At 46.0% G+C, this 15,463-nt stretch overlaps 1 long non-coding RNA gene across 1 annotated transcript in view; it reads left to right on the forward strand.

The window, feature by feature from the left end:
* The window catches only part of LOC148108043 (uncharacterized), a 34,051-nt gene that overhangs the window by 4,799 nt on the left and 13,789 nt on the right, over positions 1-15,463 (forward strand). The window contains exon 2 of the long non-coding RNA XR_015720924.1: positions 11,049-11,146. This is a non-coding gene — a long non-coding RNA (uncharacterized LOC148108043). The remainder of the gene's footprint in view (positions 1-11,048; positions 11,147-15,463) is intronic.

Raw genomic sequence — 15,463 nt, forward strand, 5'->3', positions numbered from 1 at the left:
AGCCCTAAGTTGGGGGTCCTTGCTCAGTGGGAAGTCTGCTAGAGATTCTCTCTCTCCCTCTCCCTTTCCATCCCCCGTCACTCTCTCTCTCTCTCATAAATAAATAAATCTTAAAAAAAAAAAAAAACTTTTAGCCAAGAGAACCCCAGAGCCAACAGGCTTTAATTGCTAATTCTACCAAATATTTAAGAAGAAATAATATCAATTTTACAGTCTCTTCCAGAAAATAAAAGAGGAGGAAACATTTCCAACTCATTTTATGAAGCCAAGATTACCCTGATAGCAACAGCACATTAAGATATTATAAGAAAAGAAAACTTGAGACCAATATGTCTCATGAAGACATTAACAAGCAAAAATCTTCAACAAAATATTAACAAATTGAACTAAACAATATATAAAAAATACACTGCATCATGGTCAAATTGGAATTATCCTGGAAATGAGAGGCTGGTTTAAAAACTTACATTTATTTGTTTGTTTTAAATATTTTATTTTTAAGTAATCTCTATACCCAACACGGGGCTTGAATTTACAACTCTGAGATCAAGAGTTGCATGTTCTATCAACTGAACCAGCCAGGTCCCCCTAAAAACTTACGTTTACACAAAAACCTATATGTGACTTTTATAACAGCTTTATTCAAAATTACCAAAAACTGGCAATCATCTAAATGTCCCTGAACTAGTGAATGGATACACAAACTGTGGTATGTTCATCATACAGATGAACACTGTTTAGAGATAAAAAGGAACAAATTTCGGGCACCTGGGTGGCTCAGTCAGTTGAGCGTCTGCCTTTGCCTCAGGTCATGATCATGGAGTCCTGGGATTGAGCCCAGTGTGGGGCTCCTTGCTCATCGGGGAGTCTGCTTCTCCCTCTGCTTCTCCCCTCACCCTTGGCTCCTGTTCTCTCTCTCTCACTTTCTCTCTCAAATAAATAATAAATATCTTTAAAAAAAAAAAAAGAAATTTTTTTAAAGATTTATTTATTCATTTTAGAGAGAGACAGAGTGCGTGCATGCATGTGAGTGGGGGGAGGGGCAGGGGGAGAGGGAGAGAAGTAGACTCCCTCCTGAGCCAGACTTGGGGCTCAGATTCATGACCCTGAGATCACAACCTAAGCCGAAATCAAGAATTAGACACTTAACCAACTGAGCCACCCAAGCACCCCTAAGGAACAAATTTCTGATACTCAAAATAATATGGATGAATTTCAAAGAAGCCAGACCTGGGGCACCTGACTGGCTTATTTGCTGGAACATGTGACTGTTGACCTTGGGGTTGTAAGTTCAAGCCCCATGTTGGGTGTAGATTACTTTAAAAAATAAGATAAAATAAAACAAAGAAGCCAGACTCAAAGGGTTACATATTCTATTATTCCATTTATGGGATTTTTTTTTTTTTTTTAAAGATTCATTTATTGCGGAACCTGGGTGGCTCAGTCGATTAAGCATCTGACTTCAGCTCAGGTCATGATCCCAGGGTTCTGGGATCAAGCCGCATGTCAGGCTCCCTGCTCCGTGGGGAGCCTGCTTCTCCCTTTCTCTCTGCCGCTCCCCCTGTGCTCTCTTGCTTATTATCTCCTTTTCTTTCTCAAATAAATAAATAAAATCTTACAAAAAATAAAGATTCACTTATTTATTTTGAGAGGGGAGAAAGAGAGAGACTGGGAGAGCAGGGGGAGGGGCAGAGGGAGAGAGAATCTCAAGGACACTCCCCACTGAGTGCAGAGCCCAATGTGGGGTTCCATCTCAGAACACCTGAGATCATGACCTGAGCTGAAATCAAGAGTCAGACACTTGGGGCACCTGGATGGCTCAGTTGGTTAAGTGTCTGACTTCAGCTCAGGTTATGATCCCAGGGTCCTGGGATTGAGCCCCACATCGGGCTCCCAGCTCATCGGGAAAGTCTATCTCTCCCTTTCCAACTCCCTTCCTCCACCCCCACCCCCCCACTCATGCTCTCTCTTTCAAATAAATAAATAAATTAAATAAATAAATAAATAAAGACAAGTGAGGGTCCACCTGTCACTTGGGCTCCCTTGGCTGTGTCCACTCTCATTAAAAAAAAAAAAAAAAAAAAAAAAAGTCAGACACTTAACCAACTGAGCCACCTAGGTACCCTATGGGATTTTTTTTTTAAAGGCAAAATTATAGGAACAGAAAACAGATCTGTGTCATCAGATACTCACGGTAGGGGTAAAGCATGACTATAAAAAGGCACAGAGAAATTTGGGCTGATGGAAATGTTCTACATCTTGTTTATCATGATGGTTATGTGATTTTTAAAAGATTTTTAATGTATTTATTTGTCAGAGAGAGGAAGCACAAGCAGGGGGAGTGGCAGGCAGAGGGAGAAGCAGGCTCCCCACTGAGCAAGGAGACTGACACGGGGCTTGATCCCTGGACCCTGGGATCATGACCTGAGCTGAAGGCAGATGCTTAACCAACTGAGCCACTCAGGCATCCCATGATGGTTATATGATTATATGCATTTGTCAAAACTCAAAGAACTGTACATTTTTAAAAGTCCCAGATTATTTTATGTAAATTTTTCAAAAGCAAATTTAAAAGTCAAAAAGTGAGGGGTGCCTCACTGACTTAGTCACTAGAGTATGCAGCTCTTGACCTCTGGGTCGTAAGTTTGAGCCCCACATTGGGCAAAGAGATTATTTTTAAAAATAAATAAAATCTTGGGTCGCCTGGGTGGCTCAGTCATTAAGCGTCTGCCTTCGGCTCAAGGCGTGATCCTAGAGTCCTGGGATCGAGCCCCACATCAGGCTCCTGCACTGGGAGCGTGCTTCTTCCTCTCCCACTCCCCCGGCCTGTGTTCCCTCTCTGGCTGGCTGTCTCTCTCACTGTCAGATAAATAAATAAAATCTTTTTTATAAATTAATTAATTAATTAATTAATTAAAAAATAAATAAATAAAATCTTTAAAAATAAGTAAACAAAAATTTTAAAAAGATTGACAAATTGAAGTATAATATGTATGTATGGCAAGATGCATGAATGTCAAACATACAGTTCAAAGACCTGTTTCAGGCTTAACACCACTTACATCATTTTCCACCACCCTAGAAGGCTCCCTGATATCCCTTTCCAGTCAATATCCCCATCCAAACGTTACCTACTACTATTCCGACTTCTATCACTATACGGTCGGTTTTTGTTTAACAGCTTTATTGAGATATGACTCATATACCACACATCTGCCCATTTAAAGTGTACAATTTGGTGGTTTTTAGCACACAGAGCTGTGCAACCAGCACCAGAATCTAACTTTAGAACATTTTTATCACCCCAAAAAGAAACCCCATGCTCATTGGCAGTCACTCCCCATCCTGTCCTTCCCCAGCTCTTACAACTGCCTTTTAATTTTTTCTAAGCTTATTTATTTAATTATTTATTTTCAGTAATCTCTACACCCAGTGTGGGGCTCGAACCCACAACCCCAAGATCAAAGTCCTGTGCTCTACCTATTGAGCCAGGCACATGTGTGCGCACACACACACACACCCCCACTGATTGCTTTTTTTAAAACTTTATTGAGGGGTGCCTGGCTGGCTCAGTCCATAGAGCATGTGACTCATGATCTCAGGGTCCTGAATTCCAGCCCCAGGTTGGTTGTGGAACCTACTTAAAAAAAAAAAGAAAGGAGGGGCGCCTGGGTGGCACAGCGGTTAAGCGTCTGCCTTCGGCTCAGGGCGTGATCCCGGCGTTATGGGATCGAGCCCCACATCAGGCTCCTCTGCTATGAGCCTGCTTCTTCCTCTCCCACTCCCCCTACTTGTGTTCCCTCTCTCGCTGGCTGTCTCTATCTCTGTCGAATAAATAAATAAAATCTTTAAAAAAAAAAAAAAAAGAAAGGAAACTAAACACTTGATTGAGGTGTACCATTTATGTAGAATGAGCCACATCAACTTAACGGGCTCCATTTGATGAATTTTGATAGCTGTATATACCTGTGAAATCACCAGCACTATTAAGATAAAGAACATTTCCATCACTCCCATAAGATTTCTCGTGTTCCTTTGTAATCCATCCTTCCATCTGCACCTGGACCCAGCGAATCACTGATCTTTCTTTCTTTCTTTCTTTCTTTTTCTTTCTTTTTTTTTTTTTTTAAGATTTTATTTGTTTATTTCACAGAGAGCTAGAGAAAGAGCATGAGCAGGTGGAGGGGCAGAGGGAGAGAAAGAATTTCAAGCAGACTCTGTGCTGAGCCTGGCACCTGATTTGGGGCTTGATCTGATGACCCTGAGATCAAGACCTGAGTGGAAATCAAGAGTGGGACACTTAACCTACTGAGCCACCCAGGTGCTCCTACTTTCTATCACATTGGTTTGCATTTTCTAGAATTGTATGTAAATGGACTCATACAGCAGGCGTTCTTCTTTTTTTTTTCCCCCTAAGATCTTATTTATTTATTTGACAAAGAGAGCCAGAGAGCACAAGTTGGGGGCGGGGGGGGGGGGTGGAATGGCAGAGGGAGAAGAAGAAGCAGGAACCCCGCTGAGCGGGAAGTCTGATGTGGGGCTCCATCCAAGGACCTTGGGATCATGACCTGAGCTGAAGGCAGACACTTAACTGACTGAGCCCAAGTGCACCAGCATGTACTCTCTTATCTGGCTTCTTTCATCTGGCATAATGATTTTGAAATTCATCTGTGTTGTTGTGTCCATCAATAGTTTACCTGCCTTTATTTTTATTCCCTGGGAGTAGTCCATGGTTTGGATATACCACATTCCACTGTTTTTGAAAATAAAACTCTCTTCCCGAAGACCTGGACAGCCCTGGCTTTAAACCTGTAACTTTCTCAAGTTCTGTTTGGTTTCAGATGTAGAGAAAATAAATTAGTCTCCACAGGTTTACTACCTTTTCTGTTTCTTCACCTTTCTTGCTTAAGAAATGGTGTGTGTGTGTGTGTGTGTGTGTGTGTGTGTGTGTGTGTGTGTGTGTGTTGAAGGTGGGGAAGAGAGGCCCTCTGGAAACAATCAGCTCCAAGGAGCTCAGCCTGTGGTTGACTGGTTTCCTAAGGCCTAGAGGCTCAGGGACACTAACACCTAAGGGGCAGAGTCAGGCCTGGTGCCTTATAAACTGAATTTGATTTCACCTTTCCAGCAGCTCCATTTTCCAGCCAAAGGAGCAGACGCTCAGAGAGGTTAAGAGACTTACCAAAAAATTTGCCTGAGTCATAAGCTTAGTCTCAGATGACAAAATTGAATTCTGGCATTCTTGGGGCACCTTGGCCGGCTCAGTTGGTAGAGCATATGAGTCTTGATCTCGGGGTTGTGACTTTGAGCCCCCCATTAGGTATAGAGATTAGTTTAAAAAAACAAAAACAGGGGCACCTGGGTGGCTCAGTTGTTAAGCGTCTGCCTTCGGCTCAGGGCGTGATCCCAGGGTCCTGGAATTGAGCCCCACATCAGGCTCCCTGCACCACTGGGAGCCTGCTTCTTCCTCTCCCATTCCCCCTGCTTGTGTTCCCTCTCTCGCTGGCTGTCTCTATCTCTGTCAAATAAATGAATAAAATCTTAAAAAAAAAAAAAAAACTAACTAAAATTAAAAAATAAAAAAGAGGGTACCTGGGTGGCTCAGTCGGTTAAGTGTCTGCATTCAGCTCAGGTCATGATCCCGGGGTCCTGGCATCAAGTCCTGTATCAGGCTCCTTACTCCCGCTGCCCCTCCCCCTGCTCCTGCACACGTGCTCCCTCTCTCTCCTTCTCAAATTAATAAATAAATAAAATCTCTAAAAAAATAAAAATAAAAAAGAATTCTGACATTCTCTCACAACCTTTTATTATTTTTTTAAAATTTTTATTTATTTATTTATTTGACAGAGGGAGGAGAGAACAAGGAGGGGGTGCAGCAGGCAGAGGGAGAGGGAGAAGCAGGCTCCCCGTTGAGCAAGGAGCCTGATGCAAAGTGGGGTTCTCCATCCCAGGACCCTGGGATCATGACCTGAGCTGAAGGCAGATGCCCAACAGACTGAGACACCAGGTGCCCCTTGCAACCTTTTAAAGGAATTATAGATGTGATAGACTTGAGGAAATTGCTCGTGGCCCTGGCTGCTTCATGTCCAAACCAAGTGATTGTTTTTCTTTAACTAGTGACTAAGAGGATAAAGATGGGTGGCAGGGAGAAGTGCATGCTGCCTGCCATCTGCACTGGCCAAGCCCCTTCTGCTAATGTATAATAAACACAAGGCCTAGCCAGATGACAGGCAGTGAGGGGAGCCGATTTAAAGGTATATGATCCTTGTTGGATAAACAGGAGCCTGAAATGTCCATGGCACTTTAGAAAGCCTGTCTGTGCACTGGAGAACTATTTGGCATGGCTGGGGCTTTTCTAGTAAGCAAGACATTTTCTCTGTAGAAGGCTGAAGAGTCCTAGAGCCCCCAGGAGGAAAGATGACCAAGCTGAGTTATATTAAAATTCAGCATTATTTATGATCACGAGAGGAATGGGAGGGTTCTCATGGTGAGGAGCTTGTGTGCTATACAACAAGATGAGGAAGAAAATGAAAATCAGGGGCGCCTGGGTGCCTCAGTCAGTTAAGCATCTGCGTTCGGCTCAGGTCCTGGGTCCTGGGATGGTCCCCAAGCTTCTCCCTCTCTCTCTGCTCCTCCCCCTGGCTCTTGCTCTCTCTCACACCTTCTCTCTCTCTCTCAAATAAATAAAATTTTTAAAGATTTTATTTATTTAGGGGCGCCTAGATGGCTCAGTCGTTGAGCATCTGCCTTTGGCTCAGGTCATGATCCCAGCTTTCTGTGATCAAGCCCCGCATTGGGCTCCCTGCTCAGCGGGAAGCCTGCTTCTCCCTCTCCCACTCCCCCTGCTTGTGTTCCTTCTCTTGCTGCCTCTCTCTCTGTCAAATAAATAAATAAAAATCTTTTTTAAAAAATAAATAAAAATTTTTAAAAAAGATTTTATTTATTTATTTAAGAGAGACAGAGATAGCAACAGAGAGAGCGACAGAGAGAGAACAAGCCAGGAGGAGAGGGAGAAGCAGGCTCCCGGATGAGCAGGGAGCCCAATGCAGGACTCGATCCCAGGACCCTGGGATTATAACCTGAGCCCAAGGCAGACGCTTAACCAACTGTGCCACCCAGGCGCCCTAAATAAAATCTTTTAAAAATTTTAAAAAGGGTACCTGGGTGGCTCAGTGGATTAAGCGCTGGCCTTTGGCTCAGGTCATGATCCCGGGATCCCGGGATGGAGTCCCGGAATCAAGTCCAGCATCAGGCTCCTGGCTCACCGGGGAGTCTGCTTCTTCCTCTGACCCTTCCCCGTCTTGTGCTTTCTCTCTCTCACTTAAATAAATAAAATATTTTTACAAATTTTTAAAAGAAAATGTAAATCGCTCTTAGTTCTTAATACTGAGGAATAAATGCTCTCACCAGTTTACCAGATAGCCTCGATTTCTTTCTATTCATTAGTATTTGTACATAATTGAGATCGTGCTCTTGATGCATTTCTACATCCTGCCTTTTTTTGCTTTTATATACACAGTGTTTCTCCTTGTCACTAAAAATTATCCATCAATGTCACATCACTTTAGTGGATGGTCACATAATAGTCTGCTTTTGATAGAATCTGATTTGTATAATCATTAGGGCTGCTGCTTTTTATTTATTTATTTATTTATTTATTTATTTATTTATTTATTTTCATCATAAATAAGGCCTTACTGAACACCACTGTGCATCAGTCTTTCCTATTTTCAGGTTCTAATAACAGGTTTTTCAGGGGCGCCTGGGTGGCACAGCGGTTAAGCGTCTGCCTTCGGCTCAGGGCGTGATACCGGCGTTATGGGATCGAGCCCCACATCGGGCTCCTCCGCTATGAGCCTGCTTCTTCCTCTCCCACTCCCCCTGCTTGTGTTCCCTTTCTCGCTGGCTGTCTCTATCTCTGTCAAATAAATAAATAAAATCTTAAAAAAAATAAATAACAGGTTTTTCAAAATGGGATCATTGGGTCAAATAGTAGCAACATTTACAGTTTTACCCAATCCTATTTCCATCAGTAGTGGTCAAGCAGGCTCATCTCACAACACCCTGACAATGGCTATTAAAACGATCGTAGAGGGGCGCCCAGGTGCCTCAGTCGGTTAAGCGGCTGCCTTGGGCTCAGGTCATGATCCCAGGGTGCCGGGATCGAGCCCTGCCTCGGGCTCCCTGCTCCGTGGGTTGTCAGCTTCTCCCTTTCCCTCCGGGGCTGGTCGTGCTCTCTCTCTCTTGCTCACTTTCTCTCTCAAATAAATAAGTAAAATCTTTTTAAAAACTTATTGTAGAACATTCCCAGATTTGTAGATGAAAATGTGATCTACCGCTAATGGCCAGTATTGCTCCCTGAGAGGTAAGTAAATTCATGAGGTTCAGAAGTGCCCGAGAGGAGAAGTGGCTGCCACCCCAAAGCAGTGCATCTCTTGTCCTGCAGGCAAGGATACAGAGGCTTGCTTCTCTCAACTTCCATACCGTTCTTCACCCCTTTGACTTCACAGAATCCGTGTCTTTCTCCTCATACTCACTTCCGCTGCCCAGGCTGAGGTTCTCATCACCGCACTTTTTTGGTCTCCCTTTAGACATTTTATTGCGAATATGTCACACTTGCAGACATGTGCACTGCTTGCTGCAGACTTCTCCTCGTTGGTTTTCCTGCGTCCGAGGTTCTTCCTTCCTCAACCGTCCTCTGCAGCCGGAGGATGTGACCACAGCTCACCTCGGATTTAGTTTCCCTGCCCATTCTCCAGCCTCCTTTAAATCCTGACTGGCTCCTCACAGCCTGACAGGGACTATTCAAATGCATCACGCTATTCGAGGCTGTACCCACTCTGGTCTCACTTACCCTCACCTTCTGCCTGTCCTGCCTTCCTCTCCAGCCACACAGAAATACCGCACATGAGGGGCGCCTGGGTGGTTCAGTTGTTAAGCGGCTGCCTTTGGCTCAGGTCATGATCCCAGGGTCCTCCCTGCTCGGTGGGAAGCCTGCTTCTGCCTCTCCCTCTGCCCCTCACCCCACTGTGCTCTCTCTCTCTGTCAAATAAATAGAATCTTTTTTTTTAAAGATTTTATTTATTTATTTGACAGAGAGAGACAGCCAGAGAGGGAGCACATGCTGGGGGAGTGCCCTGTCATGCAGCATTTTCACTCGTAGGTAGATGCTGGACAGGAATGCTTCCATGTGTGCGTGAGAAGACATGTACCCAGTTACAGGAGCACTGTTTACCAGAGCCCAAACGCGAAAGTTCCCAAGTGTTTGTCAACAGGAGGATAAGTTGTGACACCTTCACACGGTGGAATACTGCATAGCAATGGCAGTGAATGAACTATTGCTATACAGACAACAGAACTGAATCTCACTTAGTGTTGAGTTAAAGAAGCCAGACACAAAACAGTACATACCGTATGATTCCACTTACATATAAAATTTCAAAAATAAGTAATACTAGGGACGCCTGGGTGGCTCAGTCGTTAAGTGTCTGCCTTGGGCTCAGGGTGTGATCCCGGCGTTATGGGATGAGCCCCACATCAGGTTCATCCGCTATGAGCCTGCTTCTTCCTCTCCCACTCCCCCTGCTTGTGTTCCCTCTCTCGTTGGCTGTCTCTGTCTCTGTCGAATAAATAAATACAATCTTTAAAAAAAAAAATAAGTAATACTAATCTGTGCTGTCGGAAATCGGGGCAGTGGTGACCCTGAGGATGGAGGAAGGGTAGTGACTCGGCTGGCACGCCGGGGGCTGGTGATAATTCTGATTATTGATCTGGGAGCTCACCTTCTCGGAGGTGTATTTAGCTTGAGAAAATTCACAGTTAAGATTTGTGCTCTATACGTTTTTCCTCCAACAAAAATCAAAACCAAAACCAAAAGAAAAATACTGCCCAGACTCCTCAATGTCCTATATTGCCTGGCCCAGACCTATCTCTTACACCTCCCCCAGCCCTCTCCTGTCTTCTCCACCTGTCCCTCGCACAGAGCTCTTCAGACCCTCAGCCGCACTCCTCTTTCTGCTGGGCGGGGAGGCTGGGCTGCCACTTGGAGACCTGGGAAGGGGAAGGGAGGTCACAGCCTGAGGCAAGGGAACGCATATGAAAGGTTTCAAGTACTCCCCAGAGGGCTCTGATTTGCTTTTTTTTTTTTTCCCCCTTTAAACAATTGGCCACAAGCCACACTGGAAGTGAAGAGAAATCCAGAGATTTAGAGTCTCCTCTGAGAACGTGTGAGAAGCTCATCTGTTGAGAGTTGCCCACTCATAGAGGAGAGGGTCTCAGACGTCATGCTTATGCAACTGAACGCCCTGAGGCACTCAGAATTCAGTCTCCTTCAGCTCCCTGACTGTCAATTCTGATTGTATGTGGGGGAGTGGTACAAGAGACACACTTTAAGTCTGTTACTAATTTGGGGCCAGTCAGTGCTTCTGAGCCTCATTTCCCCATCTGCAAAGTCAGATAATAACAGTGCCTGCCTTAGGGGCCCTGGGGATTCGATGAGATAACCCTATTAGGTGCTAAGTGTGGTTCCTAGCACACGGCTTGTGCTTCCTTCCTTTACTGAGCACCTACTACGTGCAGAGTCCTGGGAATATAGGACTGAACAAGATAGCCAAAATTCCTGCCCCATGGAACCACCATTCTTGTGAGGGGACCCACACAATGGACTGACAGCGAGCAAGTAAATACTATGATAGGTGTCCTGAGGAGAAATAAGGCCCAGGGAGTTCTGTTTTATATAACGTGGAAAAGAAAGCCTTCTCTGAAAAGGGTATTTTCCATTCTTAAGACCTTAAGGTAAGAAGGGAAAAAAAAGTTGCTAGAAGCTGTGTGAGTTAAGAGTGGCTCCTGGTGGAGGGTAGCAGGAGCAAAGGCCCTGAGGCAGGTGTGTGCATGGCACAGAAAGGACACCAGTATGTGGCTGGACAAGGGGTCAAGGGCTAGATAAATGGGGCCCAGTAGGCTGCAGTAAGGAAATTGACTTTGTTCTGAGTGAATTTCAGAGCCATTAAACAGTTTGGAGCAGAAGAGTAACATGGTCTTTATGCCTCCAGGGTGAAGAGTATACTGGAGGAGGCAATGGTGGGAAGCTGCCACAGCAATCCGAGAAGGAGACAACGGTGGCTTAGACCAAGGTGACAGCGGGACCAAGGTGACAGTGGGGTTGGATTCAAGATTGATTGATTTTAAGACTAAAACAAATTTTTAAAAAGATTTTATTTATTTATTTGAGAGAGAGAATGAGCACAAGCAGGGGGAGGGGCAGAGGGAGAGGGAGAAGCAAGCCCCCCCACCCTCCGCTGAGCAAGGAGCCCGACGTGGGGCTTGGTCCCTGGACCCCGAGATCATGACCTGAGCCAAAGGCAGACGCTTAACTGACTGAGCCACCCAGGCGTCAACCCCCCCCAAATTTTTTTAAGTAATCTCTACACCTAACATGGGGCTCAAATTCACACCCCTGGGATCAAGAGATCAAGAGTTGCACGCTCCACCAACTGACCCAGCCAGGTGCCCCTCAAGATGTATTTTGAAGGTGAAGCCGATTGGATTTGCTGATGGCTCCTTTGCAGGGTACGGGAAAGAAAAGGGTAAGGGTATTCTGAGATTTGGGCCAGACCCCTGGAAGGATGGGGCAGCCATCCCCAGAGGTGGAGACAGCAGCGGGATGAACAGACACATCGTGGAGGCAAAAGCAAGGGTTCTGGCTCCAGGATGTTAACTTTGGGATGTGGGTGGACAGTCACATGCAGGTATACATGTCTTGCTGTGGTTGTTAAACTCCATTAGTGAGGTGGGACCACAGCGGATGCATAACGTTCGAAATAGCCTGAATGTAACCTATTTACGCCTTTCAGCCTCTGGTGCAGCTGAGCCTTGGCACTAAGAGGTTGCTAATCCTCTCCCCTCCGCTCTGGGCCTCCCATCTGGTGCACCTTCCCCAGGTGTCAGCTGTGCTGGAAACTGCTCATCCCAGGCTCAGACTTGTTGTGTGACCTTAAACCGCCTATGGGAGGCGGTGGGTCCTGGGCCCGAAACTCCCAGTGTCTCCCCTCCCTCATCCGCATCCGGGCCCAAGGAGGCTCCTGCTGGTGGCTAGGGCAGAATTGGGTGCAGCTGTTTGCTTTACAACGCGGATGATTGCGCCCACCCCCTCGGTGCTCTAGGGCACAGCTCCACACCTGTTCTCCACCCTCCTGCCCAGGTGCAGAGAACAAAAGAACACCCACTCACCAAGGTCATTACCTTGAAGGGGCGGGGAGAAAGACTGCAATAGGGAGAGCCCTCTTTGGGAAAAGGGGAAAAGCTCTGGGGAATGAGAGGGTTTGCATCAGCCCGGTTTCACCCAACTTTCTTTGCTGCTCCGCGCCACCAGGACACACGGCTGTAGAGCACTTAAAGTATGGCTGGTGTGACGGAGGATCTCAAGTTCCGATTTAATTTAATTTAAATTTAAGTAGCCACTTGTGGCTAGTGATTGCCTTATTAGACAGCACAGGTTTAACAGTTGGCTCTGGAGGACGTTAGGATGATAATATGTTTAAGTAATAGCAAGCTAACATCTGTGATGCACATTCTGTGCCAGGTTCATTGCGTACGTTCTCTTATTTACTCCCCGCTGCTACTCTGTAGGAAAGGTAGGTTATTGTCCCCATTTTACAGATGAGGAAACTGAGGGTCAGAGTGGCAAAATCATCTGGTCAGTGTTCCAGAATAAGGAAGTGCTGAAGGCTGAAAGGGAACACCCAAAATCACATTTTCAAAACCTGACTCAGATCAAATAAGCCCAAAGACCCCTGCAGGCTTTGCAACTTCTAGCTCTCTACAAATGAATGGAGTGTGCAAATTGCTAAAGGAATGCAAATCAGTCTACAATTTGGGGGACAAAGCTCAGATCCTCTGGTCACACCCTGCATCTTTCTAGGCTGCGGGTGGGTGCGGAGGCTGAGTGACAAGGAGGGAGCTGGGAGGAGGGGGAATTGGGGGGAATGGGGGTGGGGGTGGGGCCAGCCAGCTGGTGTCGGAGACCCAGGACATCAGCTGGCTGGCGGGCTGGCGGGCTGGCGGGCTCAGACAATGGGCGGGGGACCTGGTCAGAACCCTCCTCCCTCCACACCCGGTCCTCTCCCCTACCCTGGCCAGCTGCCATGGGCACCTTCTCCTGTCTTGGGCAAGACCTGGGGAGCAGGAGACCTGGGGGGCCAGTGCAGGATGCTGGGGAGTTCTATCTTGAATGACCTAGGGTGGAGTGAGGGGTGGGGGTGAGGGTGGGGGTGGAAAACAGGAAGTTAGGAGCTTCTACGGAGGTCTCCATAGTGACAGACTTTTTGCCGGGGGCTTTGCAAAAGTCCTTGCACTTGCTCCTCCCACAGTCCCCCTGGTGATGGTAATAATGATTATGATTAACATTAGTAACCCAGTGGCTCAGCCCACCTGTCTGGAAAGGAAGGTGTTATCTCTGTTAATCCTCAGGACCACCTAGGGAACAAAGGACTTTTATGCTCTCCCTTTTCCAAAGGAGGAGCCTAAGGCTCAGAGTGGTTAAGAGACTTGCCCAACATGGAAGACTTACAAAACGTCCCTTCTTCACCGTAGTCTCCCTTTCTTTCTTTCTTTCTCTTTCTTTCTTTCTTTCTTTCTTAAAGATTTTTATTTATTTATTTGACAGAGAGTGAGACAGCGAGAAAGGGAACACAAGCAGGGGGAGTGGGAGAGGGAGAAGCAGGCTTCCCGCTGAGCAAGAAGCCCAATGCGGGGCTCGATGCCAGGACCCTGGGATCATGACCTGAGCGGAAGGCAGACTCTTAACGACTGAGCCACCCAGACACCCCCACCCTTAACTTTCTACTTAAAGTTTTATTTTGGAGTTTTGCAAATTATAGCCCTCGCCTGCCCCACTGTTCTGTACCGTTTCTGAAGTGTTTACTAACCTTAAGCCAAGTTTGAGGTCTGTAAGTAAAGGTTTTTTTGAAAGCAGCTGGCTTTATCATTTACATATTGTTTATGTCTAATTGCTACAGCAGCGGGTAGCCTAGGTTTTACTATCTGTCCATTTATAGGAAAGGTTTGCCCACTCCTACCCTACCCCTGGCTCCAGAGGGAGGCTGGGTATTCAAGCTCACAGTCCCCTGACGGTCCTCTTCCTGACATTCCCTGACCCTTGGCTACTAAGGACCCTAGCAGATCATGCATTCATTCCACAAACAGGTCTGGAGCACTTGCTATGTGCTAGGCACTGGTCTAGGCATAAGGGACAAAACAGATGTGGTCCTTATCTACAGATATCAACAGTCACCCAGCACATCTCTAAATACAAGTAGTACAGCGTGCTGTGAACAGGGTGTATGGAAGTTGGAGAGCATTTGACATGAGAGCCAAGTTAATCTGGCCATCAGGGAGAAATTCCTGAAAAAGGTAATGGTAACATTCAAGGTCTGAAAAACAGTAGGGTTCCAAATTGTAGGTATCCCCTTTTGGGGAGACTACGGAGACTACCAATTGTAGGTATCCCCTTTTGGGGAGACTACGGAGACTACCAATTGTAGGTACCCCCTTTTGGGGAGACTACGGAGACTACCAATTGTAGGTATCCCCCTTTTGGACTCGCCTACCCATTTCAATTCCTTTTCCTCTCCTCGGAGCCTAGATCTTAACTCAGACGAGACCCCTGACGTAGGGCAAGGGGCACAGCTAGAGAGAGGCACTCCCCTCTCCATCATGAGTTGAAGCATTGAGTCAGGCACAGAAGGTAGGTGGATAAGTTGGCAGTCACTCTTTTAAAAATGATTGCATGGTACCTTTATGTAGTATTTACAGCAGTTTATTCATTATGTAATTGATTCATTTGTAAACATTGAGCAAATATTGAACATGTACTGTGTGCCAGGCACTGTTCTAGACCTTGGGGATACAGCAGTGAACAAGACCAAAAAAAAATACATATATATATATATATATATATATATATATATATATATATATATATATATATATATATATATATCGCTGCCCTGGGGGAGCTTCTCACCACCTGGTACAGGAGGCAGTTCATAATGTATTGAGTATGTTAAGCGATGACCACCACCATGGAGAAAAAATAAAGCTGGAGCAGGTGGCAGACAGACCCTTTGAAATAGGGAAGTAAGAGAAACCCTCCTGAGACGGTAACAGTTTGGGGACACCTGTGTGGCTCAGTTGGTTAAGTGCCTGCCTTCGGCTCGGGTCATGATCCCAGTGTCTTGGGATGAGTCCCACATCGGGCTTCTTGCTCAGAGGGGAGCCTGCTTCTCCCTCTGCCTGCCGCTTCCCCTGCTTGTGCTCTCTCTTGCTCTCTCTCTCTCTGACAAATAAATAAATAAATCTTTAAAACAACCGAGAAGGTAACAGTTTGAGCAGAGAGCTGAGGATCTGTGTGGGTGTCTGGGGGAAGCATGCATTGATGAATGCTAAGACGCCATGAAACTCGAATCAA

Source organism: Ursus americanus, chromosome 22, assembly GCF_024610735.1.
Source record: "Ursus americanus isolate L20-20 chromosome 22, mUrsAme1.1.p, whole genome shotgun sequence".
Taxonomy (NCBI): Eukaryota; Metazoa; Chordata; class Mammalia; order Carnivora; family Ursidae; genus Ursus; species Ursus americanus.